We start from the raw sequence: 6,000 nt of genomic DNA on the forward strand, positions 1-6,000 counted from the left end.
TTTGTTGAATCAATTAAATTTTTAATTGAATATTTTTTAAAACTCAATTTCATGGAAAATTTTTCTGAATTTTTTTTTTTTCTGTGTAAGGGAGCTACATGAAAATAACCGTTAGAGATATACGATTATTTTGGGATTCTTGCTGCTATCGTAAATAAAATGTAATATGGATATTTTCAGTTTTATAAATGACCAAGTCATCTAATTTCTTTGATATAAATATATTTCAATTAAAAGCAAATTTCAAATCAAAGGTTTCCACAATGTTATCGTTAAAAAATTTGTTAAAATAGGCTGTTTTTAAAATTGTTTCCACAAAAATACTTAAAAATTTATTCTTTTAGACTCTCAAAAAAAAAAAAAAATCGTGGCAATTGGTTACATCCATTATTTTTACATGCAGCATGCTCTCTCTGTCTCTCTTTCTAAACACATACATGTTTATAGACAATTTCTAAATTAATATTTGTTTGCATCCACACATATTATGTTTAAAAAACGGCATGTCCCAAATATAATATGTTCTAACATATTAACATATATATCGAAAACATGTTATGCTAGATTATGAAAATTATATGATTGCTCTTAAAAAGAATGTGCTATAATAATTTGAGGTCTTAATATATATAATTTTTACACCGAAGCATATGAAAAACAGTCTTTTTCGTACGTGTACTCAAATCGGGAGATCACTCTATTTGAGGCCTGTATCAAAATATGGATCGGAGCACACCATATTTCGCACCCCTAATTATGAACCTAAAATACCTCCAGATTTCCAATTCCCAGCACATCGGATAAAAATTTCGGTATCTAGAGGCTCATGAAATCAAATCAGGAGATCGGTCTTTTTGGGACTATACCAAAACATGCACCGATACATTCCTATTTAGACCGCTATAGCCCAATTTCGAACCTTACTTGCGTGCAGACAAAAATAGGTTCTGTGCTGAATTTCAGGACGATAGCGCCATTATTGAAAACTGTAGCGTGATTGCATCGTCTTAGAATATATCCCCACCAAACATACATACACCCTCAAAAAAAAATCGCTTCTCTAACATATGTTCCAAACATATTTTGCAGGAAGCACATATATTACTGGATACCGCCGAAACATTAATATGTTTGTTTTATGTGAGCATATTATATGTTTGGAAGCATTTTGAGTCCAAAAATAGTATATGCTTGGAAGAATTCCCCAAAGAAGATTGTGTTCATTCCCTCACATATTTTTAACTTCCACGAAATTTTTGAGTTCTTCGCATCTTTTTCTGTAATACAAATACGCTGTTTTTTTTTTCAAATGTCTATATTCTTGGTTCCGAATGTCTATTCTCTTTATTCCGAATACTCAATCTACTATTCAAATTAAATAATATTTAGACTTAAGCATACCAAATTTTTGGCCATATTATAAAACAGTTTTCCGAAACAACATACAAGCGGTTTCACAGAAATTGCTCTCATTTCATTCTCTCGCTGTGTTATGTTGATATCTTTTTATTCAACCCTCCCGGTTTCCATCTCTATTTCTTTCTCTATACTAACTCTCTCTCTCTCTCTCTCTCTGTCGCTCTCTGAATAAAGTATCACAACATATATATGTTTACTCGAAATTTGTAAATTTATATATGTTTACATTCACGCATATTATTTTTATGAAACATTCATGCCCCAAACATAATATATTCGAACATATTAACATATGTGTCCCAAACATTTTATGTTAGTTTAGGAACATTACATGTTTGCACTTAAATATATTGTGTTTAAAAATTGTGCCCGAACACACATTTTGTTTATATCAGAACATATGAAAAACATATTTTTCTAACAGTGTATATATAATTTATACAATCGGAAATAGTATTTCAATGTATTACAAACGGAATGAAAAACTTATTATGCCCCCATTACATTCTATGTGGGTGGCTATAGACTCTCATTTAGATTGAATTATTGCCATTTAAAGAGTTCGGTGAATGCCCTCCATCGTCTGTATTTCAGTTTCACGCTTTAACAGCTGCCCTCTTTATTTGAGATTTGGCCACGCAAAATCAAGTGCCATCTAGTGGCTGTTTCTCAATTATAAAAGGGTCGAGTCTTTACTACAATATAACAGTGATTCGTACACTTTTGCGAAGGTGTGTGTATATGATAAACTGAACAATAATTGCCGGCGATGCCAATCATTAAATTATTAATTTCCTGTCGTTGTCTGAATTCTTTTAGAAATCATTGTTACCAGATTAGGCGGTTTCTTTTAGTGGATGGGGAATTTTAGTTTATAAAAAAATTCTTACTCTAAGCGTCAAGAATTTTAACTTCTGGTTGTACAAGAAATCTTCATACTTTCGAATATTTAGTTAAATTACAAATTAAATTTATAATAAAATTTGTAAAATATTGTTTAACCATTACCATTATGCACTGCTAAAACCATTTTGTCGACAAACTTTGTAAACAATTTTAAAATTAAAGGTTGATGTGACCTTTGGAGGGTACTTTCATAAACCAATTGTAATCACCCATTTCAAAGATGCCACTTTTTTATTACACCTAAATATCTTATCTCTTCTTTCAATCAAAAAATGAACCCACACGGAAAGAAAATATAGGTTAATTTTAGAAAATTTTTAACTAAACTCTATTACAAACGCCGCTATCATAAAAAATAGGTAAATATTTTCGGATAAATTTAGGAAAGTTTATTGACATGCTGAATTTATCAAAAAAACGTTAACCTCTTCTTTTATTTTATAAAAAAAGAAACAAAAAACAAGTATATACTGCCGTAAGTTCGGCCAGGCCGAATCTTAGGTACCCTCCACCATGGACTGCGTAGAAACTTATACGAAAGACTGTCATCCACAAATTTAAACTCACTCGGATGAAATTTGCTCCTACAAGAGGCTCCAAACAAAAATTTCGGGATCGGTTTATATGGGGGCTATAAATGATTATGGATTGATATGGACCACTTTTGGCATAGTTGTTAAATATCATATACTCGTACTACCACCACGTAGCAAATTTCAACCAGATCGGATACATTTTGTTTTTCCAAAAGGCACCGGAGTTCAAATCTGGGGATCGGTTTATATGGGAGCTATATATAATTATGGACCGATATCGACCAATTTTTGCATGGGTACACTGGTAGAAAAAGTTTCGTTATATTAATGAAATGTGTCATTAAAATTGAACCAATGAAACAAATTCATTGATATAACGAAATTTTTCGTTATTATAACGAATTTTCTGTTAGCCAACGAAACGTTTCGTACTATTAACGAACATTTTCATTGTCTTAATGAAAATGTTTCGTTATAGCAATGAAAAATTTTCGTTGGCTCAATTTTAATGAAATTTTTGTGTGTGTTTGAGGCCATATATTAACATCACGTACCAAATTTCAACTGAATCAGCTGAATTTTGGCCTTCCAAGAGGCTCCGGAGGTCAAATCTGGTGATCGGTTTATATGGGGCCTATATATAATTATGGACCGATGTGGACCAATTTTTGCATGGTTGTTAGAGACGATATACTAACACCATGTACCAAATTTCAGCCGGATCGGATGAAATTTGCTTCTCTTAGAGGCCTCGCAAGCCAAATTTTGGGGGTCCGTTTATATGGGGGCTATACGTAAAAGTGGACTGATATGGCCCATTTGCAATACCATCCGACTTACATCAATAACAACTATTTGTGCCAAGTTTCAAGTCGATAGCTTGTTTCTTTCGGAAGTTAGAGTGATTTCAACAGACGGACGGACGGACGGACATGCTCAGATCGACTCAGAATTTCACCACGACCAAGAATATATATACTTTATGGGGTCTTAAAGCAATATTTCGATGTGTTACAAACGGAATGACAAAGTTAATATACCCCCCATCCTATGGTGGAGGGTATAAAAACTGATTCGGTGCCAAGTCCTGACTATACGTCGGATGATCAAATCATCAAATCGATGTTCTAAGTGCTCACAAATGCAGTTGTGTGAGAGATCGAGAGATCAAAAAATGTTCATTGATATAACCAAACATTTTCATTAATACAATGAAAATATTCGTTAATAGTATGAAAAGTTACGTTGATTAACAGAAAATTCGTTATAATAACGAAAAATTTCGTTGTATTAACGAACTTATTTCATTGGCTCACTTTTAACAACACATTTCGTTAATATAACGAAACTTTTTCCATTAGTGAGTTGAAGAGTGACCCGTCTTCGGCGGTTGGGTTTCCTGAATTCTTGGAAGAAAACTGACAAAAGAAATGGTGATGTAAGACTAAGAATTGACTGCTGCTTACTTTCAGGCTCATATGCATGATTTCACGATTAATCGCCGTGTTGCAATGGCTACCATGCCCGCCCTGCATACAAAGGGTTTATCAACCAAGCTTCCCTACACTAATAGAACAAGTTTCGTTATATTAACGAAATGTGTCGTAAAAAGTCAGCCAATGATACAAATTAGTTACTATAACGAATTTTTTCGTTAATATAAGGAATTTTCTGCAAATCAACGTAACGTTGCGTACTATCAACGTATATTTTGATTGTATTAATGAAAATGTTTCGTTATATCAATGAACATTTTTCGTTGGGTGACTTTTAATGAAATTTTCTTTGTGTGTATGTGGTTTCACAACAATGTGGAAGGCCGTTCAGAGTCGGCTATAAAAAGGAAGTCCCTTGTCATTGAGCTAAACACAGAATCGGGCAGCATTCAGTGATATAAGAGAAGTGCACCAGTGAATAGTCTAAGAGAGCCTGGAAAATATATTGAATATATTCTGGTCCCACTAACTTTGTACCCATTTTAGTTCATAAAATTAGTTCATAAATGAGACATGCTTAAAAATGGGAAGATTTCATTGGGCTGTGGGAAATTTCGGAAATAGTTATAAAATTTAACTACAGACAAATATTTTTTGCAATAAAAATAAGTTAAATCTAAGCTTCATTTACAAAATAAGAACATTTCATTGGTCTAAAACTCCTTACCAAAAAGAATCCTCCAGTGTAGTTATATGACAGCCGTGATGGTGACGTATACCGTAACAACTTAAACAAATTGTAAAGAAATCGAAAACGCCCTAAAGGCATCAGTAACCTTATTTCAATAAAATGTAATATTATCGATTAGAAACACCTGAAAACGAGACTAAGATAAATTCTAATAAACTGTATCGATTTAGGATATCCGTGTCAATGAAGAAGATAAAAAGAAAATTTCAAAATCAATAGCTTCGCTAATACCATTCACAGATATTTGAGCTAAAAACATACTCGAGATACTCACATTACAAAATCCTGTTATCCTGTAGAAGAACAAAATGTGTCATATTAACAATGAAGATACTCAGACACTATGTGACCCCATGATTTTATAAAATAGAGTCAAATAATATGAATTAAATTCTCTGGCATTGTTGTAGAAATATGAAACTTAACAAGGAACCAGAAAAAGCATAAGAACCTTATGCTTCACAACAAACACTAAGTCTCAAAAAAAAAAACAACAATACAATGTACATTATACCTAACAAGAGGACACACCCAAAGGACTCACTCAAAATTCTGGTTGGTAATCATAATCGCAACACTATTGAAACAACAATGTGACCAAATGTGCCACTTCAGGCCAAGAGTAGTAGCAACAGAAAAAAACACATTTTTTTATTATTGCTGAGGGGTTGGTGTTAAATCCTTTGTAGCAAAATCCTTATAATATCCTGCAACAATCATAGCTGTAGTTCACCAACAAAATTGCCAAATAACAGTTTCCGATTACAGCAAAATGCCATACAGCCATCCGTTGTCGAGGACTTATGTTGCAATTGAGATGCTAATCAGTGACCCGAGTATAAACATTGTTTCCGATAGCATCGTCAGGACCATAAGGGACGGAAGTAATGTGTGAATTAATTACAAAGAGGGAGAGGAATTGTACACCTCAGTAAGCAGCATTCTGGGTTGA

This window comes from Haematobia irritans, chromosome 1, assembly GCF_050003625.1.
Source record: "Haematobia irritans isolate KBUSLIRL chromosome 1, ASM5000362v1, whole genome shotgun sequence".
Taxonomy (NCBI): Eukaryota; Metazoa; Arthropoda; class Insecta; order Diptera; family Muscidae; genus Haematobia; species Haematobia irritans.